Source organism: Ixodes scapularis, unplaced genomic scaffold, assembly GCF_016920785.2.
Source record: "Ixodes scapularis isolate PalLabHiFi unplaced genomic scaffold, ASM1692078v2 PGA_scaffold4__175_contigs__length_147842914, whole genome shotgun sequence".
NCBI classification, from domain to species: domain Eukaryota; kingdom Metazoa; phylum Arthropoda; class Arachnida; order Ixodida; family Ixodidae; genus Ixodes; species Ixodes scapularis.
The window spans coordinates 106,224,397-106,240,788 of record NW_024609879.1 but is presented as its reverse complement, the minus strand read 5'-3'; the positions used below and the strand labels follow the sequence as shown (position 1 = coordinate 106,240,788).

At 38.9% G+C, this 16,392-nt stretch overlaps 1 pseudogene; it reads right to left on the bottom strand.

Annotated features, from left to right (window-relative positions):
* Nucleotides 1-16,392, bottom strand: part of LOC120837932 — a 50,208-nt pseudogene that overhangs the window by 10,918 nt on the left and 22,898 nt on the right.

Below are 16,392 nucleotides of genomic sequence, written 5' to 3'. Positions count from 1 at the left end.
AGGTGTCTTTCGCAGAAACGAAGTACGAAAACAAAGTGCGAAATTTTTACGTTCCATTTATTTTCAACAATTTACCAGATCATATCTATCCTGTAGGCTCTAAAAAATTTAAAGAATCACTCCAAGCTATTAGGGAGAAGTTGTAACTATATTTTAGTGTGCATATGTGGAAATAACCGTCATTACCTACATTGTTCTGTGTCTGTAGCTGTGTTTGAGTTTTGAACTTCTTGTTTGTGGGGACTCTTTCAAGCATGAACTGTAGGGTGCTGTCCCACAAGCCTCTTCTGGCTTTGACAGACCCAAGTATCTGCCTTGTGAAATGTTTGTACCAATAAAAATTTATTATTATTATTATTATTATTATTATTATTATTATTACATGGTTATAAAACACATACTTCTTCATATGCTTAATGTTTTTTTTTTATTAGTTGCGACATTTTGGAAGAATTAAAAGCCGCCATTGTGAGGCCCTTTTTCAGACGTGGAGCAGCAAATCGGATTGAAAACTGCCGCCCGATTTCTCTGTTTCCGATTATTGCACAAGTTCTAGGAAAATATATGTTCATGTTATGTCGTCATTTCTGGATGTTTATATTGACATTTCATCCAGGTCAGTTTAGTTTTCTTCAGGGGAGGGGAACACAGAAGGTGCTCGAGGACTTTGCATATTAGCTAATTTCTGTTTTCAAAAACACCATGTTAGCTGAGATTTTTTTTAATCAAAAGCAATTGATATTGTTAGCCATTCACATCTACTGAAGAAGGTTAACAGTTTTGGGTTTTTTGCCAGTTTTTTTTCTCTCTCCCTTCTTTCAGCCTACCTTATAAAAATAGCTTACAACTTTTAATTTCACGCGGTTAAGCTGAGCCAGTTCGGTTATTCTTACGATGGGCAAGCTGAACAAAGATATCAGACAGAAATTGCAGCAGAGTCGCCAAGTCCACGAACAATACCGAGAGTAGTTGTACCTCATGTCGCCATTCTATATCCATTTCTGCTTAATGTTTTTGCTAATGGCATTCATACATTTGTTTCTGGGGCCAAACTATCATTATGCAGACGACACGGTCATTGTCACGCGTCATATTAATTACGAACATGTTGCCCGTTCAATGCAATGCGCTGCGGGTACGGGCATGGATTGGTTTGAGCAAAGTCTTATGGACATCAATGTAAAGAACACAAAAACAATTTGTGCCTATAATCCCTTTAAATACGTGCGACTGGATTTCCCTATTCTTCTAGATCACTCAAAATGAGTATTTTGCAAATAACTTCCTTTAGTATACGTCGAAAGTGTAATATAGCTTTGTATTGTTTTCGACTGTGGTTTAACCTGAACTTTACTTACATCCCTCTTTGCAAAACGGAAAAGAGTGTTGCGTGTTATATAATAGAAAATCACTTATGCCTTTTTCAGTACGTAAAATAATCATTCATGCGCTTGCATAAAGTGTATTAAGATATGGGGTTACGGTGTTTGGACACTCTTCCGGCTACTGCTATGACAAAATTGATTCTATTAAAGGGCAACTCCGCTTAATTTCAAAAATTTTGAGATAGTGGCCGATTTCGCTTTTCGAAGCACTCAAAAACAATCCCCAATCCTTTGTTTCGCGAAAAATCAAATATTTTTCGTGTAATTTTACTCTAGCCGTGATCCCAAACCGAAACCGAAACGGTGGCAAAGCCGGACAACATTGTATATTCGGCATCACTGAGCATGTACACCCACGTGATATACAAGGGGAAGAAGGAGCTCCCCTCTTATCAGGATCCTCCTTTGTGCCTCCTGGATTAGCACAGGCGTCGCTATTCTCCTCCCAGAAGATTATAGAAGATTAACCTGTCACTCAAAATTCTTACAAAAGCAGCTTCCCTCTCCTCCTTTTACTTGGTGTTCAAAAGTATGAGATGTAACACAAGCCGCGCTCAACGAGGCGATCGGCTTATCAGTAGTATCAATAGTCGAGCGCCGGGCCGGCCGAGCGCGTCACTCACGTCTTTCACGGCGCTGGCGCCACCCGTGCTCTCCCCGGGAAAGAAAACAAAATTGAAAAAAAAGAAGCTGTACATGCTTGATGACGTCGCGGACGTGCCGGGAGAAGGAATTTGGAGGAAGCGGAAATGCAGCCGGGCAGTGTTGTCTGGCCTGCACGTCTCATCCAAAACCAGCGGATTCGTGCTTGTCAAAACTTTGACAGCGAGTTTAATGAACTTCTAGGCGGAATTCCGTCGTAATATTTGCCATGGGGGTTTTGTAGATGATAACAAAGAGAACTGTATAGTTTTGCACTGCTGGAAAAGAAGCGGAGTTGCCCTTTAAGAAATATATCGAAAAGTACTTCCTATGGCATCAAAATCTCCGAGCGTACTGACATGTTTTCCTATTTGAAATTGCCACCTCCTCCGAGCACTATTTATTCAAACTGTTGTCCTACGGTACTTTTGGTCAGACGATTTTAAAACCCAACACCCTTCACTTTGTTCGCTTCGACTCCAATAGACTCAAAATTCCCATTGTGCGGACTCCACACGGCAGGTCTACACACGAATATTATGTGCCTGATGTCTTAAACGATTTGCGTTCCTAATGATTTTTTTCTATCTAGTACGTGCCAACTATGTATTATAATTGTCATCTTGCTTTTTGTTGTTTTCCAAGCTGTTTTGAACTTTGCTTTTGTAGATTTTTTTTTTTTTTGAGCGACAGTTGCTGCCTCTGTTTTCGGACATTATTTTGCAATTCACTTCCTAACTTTTAGTTCGGCGGCGTCACACAAGCCATTGTTGGCTTTGTTTGCCCTCGCAGTCTTGTACACTTTCATAGATGTTATTGAATTCAAATGACTAATATTCTTATGATTATAAATACTATTATTATTACTATTATTAATGATAATATAAAAATAATATTAATAATGTTTAATATCCGTCGAGAGAGTAAATTCAAGCTGCCTTTGCCATGATTGTTGGATGAAAGGGACCATAATTTTGCGAATGGAAGGTGGTACCTAATGAATCATTTGATACACCGAAAATTAAGTTTCAAGGTTGCTTAAATAAATCATTGTCGTGCCAGTACTAGATGAACAATTAACCCTGTCGTTCGCGAACAACAAAGTGCTTCGCGCAGCCCAAACAATCTAAACATATGGCCGGCTCTATCCTCTCGGCAGCCGGCAGAATCCCCGAAAGTCTACCGAGAATCATCTCCCATTGACTGTCTGAAATCATGTGACGGCTGCCGTTAGGATACTAACTTTCTTATCATCCCGGCATTTCGTACAAACACGTTCCGTGGACAACGTTTCGTAGTTACACGTTTCATTGACACTCGTTTTTTTTTTTTTTTTTTTTTAAGAATACTGTCAGCCTTCACTTGAAGGCTATTACAGGAGAGGTAACAACAATATATATACAGTCATATCAAAAATTTGAACTCTATACATATGTACGTAATAGAAGAAGACTGTTATACAATTTTTAATTGAAGACAACGTGAACCATATCGCCACACTTTGTAAAAAGAAGTGAAATAGAAAAAAAGGAAAAACGCCCCTCTTATTTATTGCTGGGTAAATATCTTTTCTAAAGAAGACTCGAATTGGGACATATTTGCAGAATTAATGACATAATCTGGAAGTTGGTTCCAGTCTTCAATTGTTTGCACAAAGAATGAATATTTAAAAACGTCTATCCTACTATTATACGGTTGGATTGTTTTATTGTGATTTAATCTGCGCGATCGTTTATGTGTTTCATTTAAATACAGTTCAGGTTCAATGTTTAAGTGATTGTTATACAACGCAAATAAGAACTTTAGCCGCGCTATTCTCCGTCTAGTTTCTAATGATTGAAGTCCACACTGGCTAAGCATTTCAGTCACAGAGTCTGTTCGTTTGTATTTATTAAGAATGAAACGTGCAGCCTGCCTTTGAATTTTTTCTAGTCTATTGATGTCTACTTTTTGTTTGGACTCCATACAATGCTGGCGTACTCTAAAATAGGACGGATCATTGTCTTATAAGCTGTGATTTTGGCATTACTAGTTGCATGTTTTAACTTTCGTTTAAGAAAGCACAAACTTCGATAGGCAGAGGAGTAGACATTATCTATATGGGTGCGCCATTGCAAATCGTGTGAGATCACCCCACCAAGGTACTTAAAACTGTTTACAACACTCAAATAAACATTGCCTATATTATAACAAAATTTCAAAACGCTTTTTTGTTCGTTATATGGATATATGTCCACTTACGAAAATTTATTTGCATTTGCCAGTCCTCACACCATTGCCTTAGATTTTCCAGGTTCCTATTAAGAGCTAATTGATCATTAGTATTGTTTATGACAGAGTAAAGAAGGCAATCATCTGCAAAAAGTTTTAGTTTTACTGGTTCTGCAATATGCGTAGCTATATCATTTATATATATCAAAAACAATAATGGTCCTAAGACTGAGCCCTGCGGGACTCCTGAGGTTACAGATAGAGGTGGAGATATGTTTCCATTTATCTCAACTTTTTGACTCCGATTTGACAGGTATGCTTCTATCCAGTTAACGATTTTATCACACAACCCTATCATTTTTAATTTGAATAGTAATTTTTTGTGAGGTATGCGGTCGAATGCTTTTGAAAAGTCTATACTAATTACATCGATCTGTTCCCTATTATTTACAGATAAAGAAACATCATGAAACGTTTCAACAAGCTGCGTTACGGTTGACAAACCATTTCGAAAGCCATGCTGATGAGAGTATAACGTCTTTCGCTCCTCTAAAAAAAGTAAATATATATTTTGAAATGACGTGCTCCATCACTTTACAGCAAACGCTGGTCAATGAAATAGGCCGGTAGTTTTCTATCGTAAAGCGGCTTCCTCCTTTAAACACAGGGACGACACGTGCGGATAACCAATCTTGCGGGAGTGACTCCGTTTGTAATGATTTGTCGAAGATAATTTTTAAATAAAAAGATAGCCACTCTGCATATCGCTTTAAGAATTCATTAGGTATTTTATCCGGGCCTGTTGATTTTTTTGTATCCAGTGACAATAGCTTAGCAAATATTCCGGACTGGCTTATCTCTATTTCTGGCGTACTCGTTTCAATATCAGAATGAAAGGCCTCATCGAGATTTTGTACCACGTGGGCTGAAAAGACTGATTGGAAAAACACGTTAAACCGATCTGCCATTTCTGCACTGTCAGTAATGACCACATCGTTTTCAACAATCTGCTCGATCATTTCCCTCTTTCCTCTTAAGAAACGCCAAAATTTCTGAGGGGCAGTTTTTATAAAGTTGTGAAGAGTCACTGAAAAGAATCTCTCTTTGGCTTGTTTCAGTGATGTTTTTAATTTAATTTTTAGAGCATTTATATGTTCTTTAAAACCTTTTCTGTGCCTTTTGATTTGACGTTTTAGGTGGATAACTTCACGCGTTATCCAGGGATTTGTGCGATATGTCTTTTTAGTTTTATTGGGAACAAAGGAATTAATGCAAAAGGAAGTAGTAGTTTTAAAAAAATTCCACAGATCATCTACTGTACTTGTAATGCTTAGTTGGTCTAATGTTTCTAAGGATGTCTCTAAGTAATCTATAATACTTGTATCGTCTGCGCGAGTAAAGTCTTTAACAATTAGGGGCCTAGCAACCCTGCAATGACCCTGTCGTGGTAGTGGAATCGTAAACAAAATCATTTTATGGTCTGAAATTCCTTTTACAATTGAAATCTCGTAATCCGATATGTTTTCTGTAATAAAGACAAGGTCTAATGTTGACTGAGACTGGTCGGTGATTCTAGTGTATTCCTTGACTATTTGGGTAAGGTTGTGATAAGCGTTATGTCAATTATTTTTTCTCCGTTAAGGATATCAATGCCACCAGCTGTCAAAAGAGCCCAATTTACATGGGGCAAATTAAAATCTCCAGTCATGATTACCTTGGTTGTATCATTTACATATTTGCACAAAAACTCATTCAAGCCCTCCAAAAATTCTACTGGTGCGTTTGGCGTTCTATAAACCACTCCGAAAAGGATTGTTCGACTGTAATAAGAAATTCGGCACCAAACAGTTTCATCACAGTCGCATTCAAGCACCACACAATCAATGTCATTTCTCAAACAAATAGCCACACCCCCGCCTCTGGTAGTTCTATCACACCTAACTAATTTATAATTGGGGGGAACAATGCAATCGCTTTCTATATTGGAGTTTAGCCATGTTTCTGTAATAGCTACCACATGGGGACTGTGGGCAAGAAACAAAATTTCTAGAGCTTCAATTTTATTAACCACACTTCGGGCGTTTAGGCTAATAACTCTCAATTCAGGTGGATCGTTTTCAGCCGCCCTTGCATCGCGTCAGTTGTAGGCTGCCCCACTGGGTTGAACACGACGTCGCTGGTTTAGATTAAGATCCCACACAAATGTTTCACCATTAATCTTCAGCTTGTCATGTACAAGTTATACCTTATCGCCCTTTGCTCTGTTCGATGCCGCGCTTCCCCATAACAGTTTTCTTACTTGCACTGTTTCTTTTGCGTAGTCACGACTGATACTGAGCTTAGTTCCTTTTAGTTTTCTACAGTTTTTAAATATTTCCTCTATCTCGTTCTAGTCGAAGAACTTTATGATGACCGGTCTATTCGTTTCCTCGCGCTTACGTCCAAGTCTGTGAATTCGCTCAATCGAAGTTACTGTGATGCCGAGAGTCTCCAGGAAGACATCTTTCGTTACGGTACGCTTCAGTTCCTCAGTGCTTTCGTTGTGTTTTTCGGGTAAGCCAAATATAAGTAGATTATTTCGCCTTCCTCTATTTTCTAGGTCAATTAGCTTTCGTTACGCGTTACGCGAATCACAGGCTGGAGCGATATCTCGTCGCGCGTCACTGGAGCGCGTGATAACCTACTTGGCCCACCCGTTAACGCCGCTTCGCGATGACAGTCTGGGACGGCTCATTACAGGAAAAGCTAATCTCAGCTGTCGATGAAACGATCTGTCGAAACATTGGTTGTCGATGAAACGATTTGTCGACAAAATGTCGTTCTATGAACTGATTGCCGCCGCCAATAGAAGGTGACTGCCGATGGATTTTCAGGGAAATTATTCTACTTGCAGCCGGGAGAATAGACACCGACTTTTAACATCATACTCTAAGAGTTCGGCAAAATGTCCGCTTTGACATTTATAACCAATACTCACTTCATCATCGCCTTTCAGTTCCAATGTGCAGTACTCGCAAGCAAGTTTCTTTATTTCACACTGCTCTTTGTGCTCCTGTAATTAGATATATAGATCAAGGCTCAGTCTATCTAGAAAAATCAACAAACACAACAACTACAATCATAAATGACACCTGGTATATGTAACAAAACCAAGAGCTTTTAACACTAGCAGTTTATCTTAATTTCTTGTGTACCAGCGTAACTTTGAAGTATTGCAGTCAAGAAACCACGTTGATGTGGAACTATTTTTTTTTTACTTCTTGCTGCTTTGAAGCAGAGTTACTTGGGTACAACTTTTATTATATTAATACAAACAGATTAACATTGCATTCTCAATTACACATTTCTATCACTTTGAAACCTGCTATACATAATAGAAATCATTATTTCCAGCAAAAATTTATTCTTTATCATTTTTAATTATTTGAAGTGTATATTTATTATCAAGCATTATCATTCCTGGGTAATAACATCAAATATATTACAGCGGATGACACCTCTACATTTAAATCTTCGTTCGCCAACACGTTTTTTTTTTAAGAAAAATCTATAGCTTAAGTTGATTAAAGACAATAATGTGTCAATATTGCATTTCGTCATCATTGACTAGGCTGTAAGAAAAGGTTGGTTGCTCGGCTTCACTACAAAAATAAATTAGATTTTTCTTTCTTTTTCAGATGTATGAAGTATTTGTGGTGAATATATAGGACTCAAGCGCGAATATAACAAGTCAGTGACGACAATAAAATATTCTGTCGTCCTTCACGCTCATGATGAGTTTTATTCTTTAAAAACTAAACATATCTGAGCTTTCAGATGTAGTGCGTTGTATTTTATGTGGTTCACACCACAACATTTGAAAGTTTACAGGAAGTCAAAAAATTACAAATTTACTCCACTTCCTGAACTCAAAAGGAACCGCCCAACTATTTCGTGCTATTAAAGCTTTGAAGTCTATTTTATAGCGTGAAACAAAACATCTCACAAGCCTGTACTTCACGAAGCATCGTAGAAATTGTGGTGCAAAGCATCAGCGACCCCAACTGCTAACTATCCGCAGAAGTCTTTAATAAACCCGACCTATATCGCCCTCCCGTACGAATCAGTAGGAGAATGAACAAAAGTGTACCTAATTAAATAAAATAAAGAAGCATACAAACATACATTAATATATATTTTAAGTATAGATATTAATGTATGTTTGTATACCTATTTATAGCTATACAAACATAGTATCTATTTTAAGTATTACTTGGTCTTGAGTAGCCCTTTACACAATCTAACATTGTAACGTTTTCGGAACAAACGACGTGAATATAACAAAGTGTACGGCAACACTACGTACAACTATACGTGGGACACGTCTCGGACTGGAGTGTTTCCCGCTTCCTAAAAAGTAGTCCGTCCAGCTGCGCCTCATGACGTCAGAGAAGTGTCATGACGCCGGGCGCGATCCTGGCGGCGTCACCGCCTTTTCACACATTGTTCTTCTGCAGGTCGTTTTCCACCTTGACAGTGGCACTGAAGCTTCAGCAGCCAGGAGTTCGGTCTCTACGACGACATTGACGCCAGCGTTCAACTATACTTTTTGCCATGACTTGTAGCACCAAACTCCAAGATCGCCACATCCATTAACATGACACTTTTGCTTTTGTGACGTCATTTGTTATCCCTTTGGGACCACTTTTGATGTCATGGAGCGATAGAGGCCTAAACAAACCAACCGAAGACACGTTCCGGGTACCCTAGTACAATTAATCGCGAGCTTATCCCTCACCTTTTCTGAAGAGTAGGCGTAAAACCCTTCACAGTTCCCGCAGTACACAACACGCATTGGACACTCGGAGGCATGCTTGAACTTTTCCTTCCGTAGAACCTTGTCCGAACAGTCGTCGCAGTACACTAACTTCTCGGGGCATTCTTGGTCATGGTCCTTCAAATTGCGATAAAATATATTAAACATGCTAAAGACTACCTGCACTATTTTTCCATACATGCCGGACTATGGTTAGAAACTATACATATAAAATCGCCATTTTAATGACAAGGCCGTCTAGACTATATTTGTATTGAATCTTCTCAGCGACAACTTTTGTTGGCATTTCCGGTGGAAAGAGAAGGGCCCGCGCACAGCTTTAATCAGCGCTCAAAATGGGAGAGGGAACCCTTGCCCGTACCTTCCACTGCATTGCCAAGAAAAGTTGTCCCCGAATATCGCTTACTTTTTCATCACGCGCCTCCTATTCGTCCCTAGAACTTACACATGATAGCTGTTGTCTAATTATTTCTACAATGTAGCTTTTTTTTCATTTACTCCTATGCAACGAGGTGTTTTGTTTTGGTAATGTAATGTAATGCATTCGGTAGAAATAGAATTAATCACAAGATGGTTTGACACGAAAGCACGTTCGATTGAGCTTTTAACGCATTTTCCTTTGGTTCTATTCTTCAAACATGGGTATTTTCACTGGTGAGCTGGTATACTATACATTTTTGAATCTACTAAAAACAGGGAACAAACTAAAAAATTAGAAATAGTATCAACTAATAGATTTTGTCCTTATTAGTTTATTCGATATAAGATATGATAGTATACCAATCATATCGCTGCCCGAAATGCAAATGCCTTTAAAACATAGGGGAGCATATAATTATTAAACAGTGCTTTTTTATTAAGAATGCTGTCAACAACCTCCACTGACCGCGAACGTTGATTGTAGCATGTTTTTAATATTGAACCGGTAAGCATCACGAACAAAGAAGATAAATATTAGTTTCGGTGACGTTTGGAAAGACTGCTTGTCATGCTATAATGATGTCTCCTAGTTAGTGTAGGTATACTTCAAATAAAATAGATATGGGCCCTGCACTATGAAAAAAGGCGGGCTGTCTATTTTTATCTCGAACTAATTAAAAAAAAAAAGAATGAGTAGCGCCTGTCTGTATACTTCTTGTCCTTGTCTTTTTGTTGTGCTATTTCATATGTTTTACTAAGATGAACCAACTAGCCCAACAACGTACCCTACTAAATGAGAGTTACATGGCTGCATATCCAGCACTTATTTATGAGGCTCAAAGGACATTAATTAAGGGAATAACCGTCACTGTAAGTTGGGTAATTAACACGTGGTGAGTAACTTTCTAAATATTGGTTTTAAGGGTCACGTTGCAATTGCGTTATTGACCGAAATAACTATTAGGGGCCACGCCAATTTAAAGAGTTTGCTTACAGGCAATGGTTTTTTGAGCCGTCGATAGGTTTTTGCGATTTTTCGCCAGATTTGAAAATTGCTCCCAAAAAGAGCGCCCGAAGCTCTGCTCACAAATTATGTTTAGAAGAGTGACGTTCTCGTCTCAGGCACGTTGTCACTGGACTCGTTCGAGTTGAGTGACAACGTGGGCTCGGCGAACGTCACAGGAGCATGACGATCGCTAAGCCAATGTTGTTCTTTGTCTAGGTTGGTAGCAAAATATCTTTATGCAAAAGTGACTATCTTACAATGATAGTTGTGCCGGGCCCACAAACCTTTTTTGACATTGCTAGTGATTGTCTTAATGTATGCAAATTGAATCTTTGTGGTGATATTCAGACCAATCCGGGTCCCACGACTGAAGAAATGTTCGCGCAAATCATGGAGGGACAAAATGCTATAAAAACCGAAGTTGCAACTGTCAGAAAACAACAGAGTTCAACAGACGCTAAGGTCGATGAATTGCGTATAAAATTGTCCGATGTTGAGAAGTTACTGAAGGAACTTAGGGTGAAAACAGAGAAAATCGAGGTGCTTGAACGAACTATTTTAACCCTTAAGGATTCCCTTAGTTCCCAAAACCGTAAAATTGCCGCTCATGAAGATCGGAGCCGTCATTCTATCTTCTTGTGTATGGAATTCGGGAAACAGACAGAAACCGAGTCGCAATCAAGGAGCAAAGTGATATTTGAAGTCTTTGAGCAAAGGCTTGGAGTGAAATGTGCTTCGATTGACAAAATACATGGGCTCGGAAAAAGTAGTGGCCGAAGACCGGTTGTTCTGTTTTTTAAGGATTATATTGAAAAACAAGCTGTACTACACAATGCAAAGAAATTGAAGGGATCGACTATCTACATAAGGAATGACTATTCGCAATACACTTTGTCCAAACGAAGGTTTCTCCGGGAAAGTGCTAAAGCCGATAACGGCAGGGAAAAGGGTATCTCTTTCTAACGACAAACTGCGAGCCGATGATGACTGATATGTTTGGAACGATATAAAGAACGCGCGTGTCAAACTTCCCGCTCTGTCATTGCCAAATCCACCGAATTGACAACCAGAAAACCCATCGGTGAAAAAACTGTGTGTTAAACTTAAATGCTCGAAGCATTGTGAACAGTGTTGAACATCTTGACTCAGTGTTGTTAACCCATGATCCCCCAATTACAGTGATTTCTGAGACATGACTGTGTCCACATTGGTTATGATAGCATCATTCTTGCATCTCATAAAATATTTAGGAAAGACCGCCAATCACCTAGAGGGGGTACCTCTCGTGTTAAAAAAAAAATGTCGATTTCGCTGTTTTGGGACCAAATAGATGAACATTATAGCTTGTGTTTGAAAGTTAGCACATAAAAGATAGCACGCTTTTATATTGTACGCTGTATACAGACCTCCTAATTCTCCTCCTGAATTTCTGCATAAATTTTGCAACCATTTATCTCACCGAAACAATAAAAAAATAATTGTTGGTGACTTTAACCTACCCAATGTTGATTGGGTGAAACTGTTACCTGGCTCTTGTGAAAACACTGACATTTTTGACACCATGTTTGCTTTCGACCTCTTGCAAGTTGTCAATGAGGTAACACACGAACACGGATGTAGTGGGTCTATTCTGGACCTTGTTTTTATTAGTCGAAGCGTTACAGAATATACAGTTTCGGTTGAGAAGAATATTTCTGACCACAAACTTGTTCACTTTCGTTGCTCATTACCCATCCAGTCAACCAACAAAAAAGCTAACATTAAGAGTGTCAAAGATTTTTCTCGTTTTGAACATAATTCTATTATCATTCCTTTAGAAGACACTAAACAACTTTAATGACTCTGATATTAATTTTATCTGGAATAAGTTCAAACGAATATGTAATTACTGCTTTGATACATTTGTTCCTAGTGTACGTAAACGTGTTAAGCGTTGCAACCCATTGTTTAATTTAACAATAATCCACTTAAAACGTAGAATCAAGCGGCCCAGAAAAAAGGGGAACCGCAATAAAGCTCAAATTCCTGAACTTCAAAGTGAATTACGGACGCACGTACAACTGGCGAGACGACGTTACTTTTCATTCCCGCTCCCTGACTTCATAAAAAACGATCCAGATAAATTTTGGAGGAACCTTGGCAACAAACAAAACTCAATAAGATTAAAGTAAACGACGTTTTCATTTCCGATCAATGGTGAAATTGCTGGGCAGTTCAATAGGTACTTTCAGTCGGTCTTTTCTGCCCCTGACGCGCCTGAGTATGACGACGGCTCTTCTTTTACTGCTGACGTTATATCTTATCAAGGCATATATTCAATGTGTTTAAACCTAAAAGTAAAAAGAGTCGTGCGGCTCAGATGGCATGCTGAATTCATTTTTGAACCGGTACGTAATAATCATGGCAAAGTTTTTGACTATAATCTTTCGTGCTTCTTTTTCTTCGGGTGAGTTTCCAAATGACTGGCACACTGCAATTGTAATACCAGTTTTCAAAAAATGTGACCCGTTATAACCAAGTAATTACCGACCTATTTCTCTAACGTGCAGATGTTGTAAATTCTTAGAGAACATCATTAGTAATGTTATTAGAGAACATCTAAATGAAAATAATTTACTGACCCAGTTTCAACACGGATTTAGAAAAGGCCTTTCAACCACAACACAATTCCTAACTACCATTCACAAGTTTGCACAAATACTGGATAAGGCAGGCCAAGTAGATGTTATCTTTTTAGACTTCAGTGAAGCTTTCGACAGGGTTCCCCAGGGCAAACTAATATAAAAACTGGATAATAAAAGTCTTCCTTCGCCAATCGTCAACTGGGTTCGCTCATGCTTATTACATCGCAAACAATTCGTCGACGTAGGGGGTTGTTGTTCGGAAACGCTGGATGTAACGTCAGGAGTGCCACAGGGCAGCGTATTGGGGTCATTACTGTTTTTAATCTATCCAAATGATATTGTTGACGCAGTTGCTCCTTCGTTAAGTATAAGGTTTTTAGCGGATGACTGTGTGTTATTTAAAAGTAAAGCGTCATCATCTGATCAATGCTTGCTTAACTCAGCTCTTGGTGCGATACAAGACTGGTACGACCTGTGGGTTATGAGGTTAAATCTGGACAATACCGTTTTTTTACGTATTACAAATAAATTCCTATTCAATTAAGGACTTCCTCATAATTGAATAGGAATTACAAATTCCTATTCGATTAAAAACTTCCTCATTTCTGAAGTTGATCAATTTAAATACCTTGGTTTTACCATCAATAAACCCTGAGTTGGTCCGATCACGTGAAAAATGTTTCCTCGGGAGCCTTCCCCAAGTTTGATCTTGTACGGTATGAACTTCAGAACGCACCCCCAAACGGTAAATTGTTAGCCTACACTTCTCTCATTCGACCCAAACTCGAATATTGTTTCATAGAATGGGATTCATCTACAAAAAAATATTCCGACACTCTAGAAAATGTTTAAAGACGCGCTGCTCGCTTTGTTTATGGTAAATTCAAACGCACCGATTCCCCATCAATATTAATGCACACAAACAATATACCTACCCTCCAACACCGACGTAAGATTGCTCTTTAAAGTTTTTACACCAACTTGCCAATTCTAAGGTTTCTCTAAATTCCTGTTCTGACGTTAGTCCACTTTCCACCAGGCAAACAAGACACAATCACCGCTACTCTTTAACGACCTATTTCGCACGTACAAATATATTTAAGTTTTCGTATTTCCCAAGAAATTGCCCCTGGAACTGTTTTAATCACCTGATTTTGCATCATCTTTGGAATCTATCCCAGTGACCCTTACCGCTTTATAGTTTCAATGTAATCTTTTGCCAATGTATATTTTGGTAGACTTTTCAGCTTTCAGCTTTGTAGTTTCACTGTTATCTTTGTCATTGTATATTTTGATGGGTCATTGTTGTAACTTTGTGATTTACTAGATTTTGATATATGTATATTTTGTATTTCTTGTATTTCTGTGGCGCAGTTGTTTAACCATTGTTTTCTTGTTTTATGTGTAACCATTGTTTTGTGTAGTGTCATTTATCTTTACCGCCCACCCTGCTTGGACCTCGAAAGGCTTAGTGTATGTACTAAATAAACAAAAAGATAAATAATAAATAAATTTACCTGCATCAGCCTGCACCGGTGCAGAAAAGTGCAGATCAATATACTTCCGGTTGTTTTCAGATGGGCTTCACTCGTGGCAGTCTGCACCAAGCGTAGCTGGTGCCGATGCAGGTAAATAAAACGAATCAACTATTTCGGTGGCACGTCCTTAGTGGAGGTGCCGACAACGCACTGTTCAGATAAGGAAGACATGACTGAAATGAGCACATTACTCTGCTAGGCGACATTACGGTCAGGAATTCGGGCGCTTTTTTTTTTTTTTTTCCTGTGCAAATTTGAACTTTTTTTCTCTCATTGTGTATGTTTAGTATTAATTGGATCTTGTCTGCATCGTACAACAGGAATGAACAAAAAGTATAGAAACTCTGGGTTTAAAATATATTGTCGGTTTAAAACAGCAGCGCTAGCGAGACAGCAAGTACGTCATCTATTTCCGCACCTTAAAGCAACTTACGTCACGTTCATCGTAACACATTGTACTGTCGCAGGCGCCGCAAAGAACCACTCGCTTTTGGCACTCCAAGTCTAGATGAGTTTGACGGTCTCTGTTCAGGACGTTGACACCGCAGACGGAACACTCCCTTTCCATCAACGGACACTGATACTTGTGCGTCTGGGAAAAAGCATACGTTTCTGCATACATTGGTGAAGAGCATTAAAAAAAATAAAGCCAGCGCGGGTTACAAACTGGGAACAGACAATTAAAATCTCAGCACTTTTGTCCACCATCAGGAAAAAAGAATACCAGGTATTTTTGTTAATCCTTTCAGAAATTTCTACTAATAGAGTGGTTGAGAAAGAAAAAAAACTTGTAATAAACACAGTTGCGGCGGACGTCCGGGATTGCAAACAACACACATATTAGCAATATACTGACCTAATATGTACTTCTTAATATTTGCATTAGTAAAAATAAACATGGTTTCCTATACAAACTTGCTGCGCGTCATCGAAAGCCCCCGAATCAGTTAATTTTAGGAACACTTGAAGCACGTGGTCAGCACGGGCGTGCGCTAGAGTTACCACTCCTGTAGCATACAGAAGGCTGGCGATGCAAAAACTTGGATGATCGTCTTATCCACCGTGTTTTCGCATCGACAGCCTTACGGCTGTTGCACGAGCGGGGAATGGAGGGGAGCCCGCGCACAGCTTTAATCAGCGCTCAAAATGAAAGAGGGAACGCTTGCCTGTACCTTCCACTGCATTGACAAGAAGAGTTGTCCCTGAATATCACTTAGTTTTTCATCACGTGCCTTGCATGCGTCTTTAGAACTTACATATGATAACTGTTTTCTAGCTATTTTTACAATGTCGCTTTTTTCTTCGTTTACTCCTATGCAACGAGGTGTTTTTTTGTGATGTAATGTAATGTATTCAGTAGAAATAGAATGTATCACCAGATGCTCTGACATGAAACCACGCTCGATTGAGTTTTAATGTATTTTACACTGGTTCTATTCTTCATTATGTGGTGAAGTAATATTTATAGTAGGACATTTTACCAAAGCTTGAAACCGTAGCTCGCGTAGTCGTGCTAACAAACACTTTTGGCGCTGAGGTATCGAAGCGCTCGGATGGTGGAGTGCTGTTCTCTAGACCCGACTCCAGTACAAAAAGCTGGACGATGGAAATAGAGTGTCCAGCGCTTCACCCCACTACAACGTCTACCACGGCGATTAGGGTGTATTTTTTTTATGATTAGAAGAAAATAGGAAAACGAAATTCGAAAGCCTTTTGTGTGTGTATCGTAAACACTTCAGTGAAAGTGACT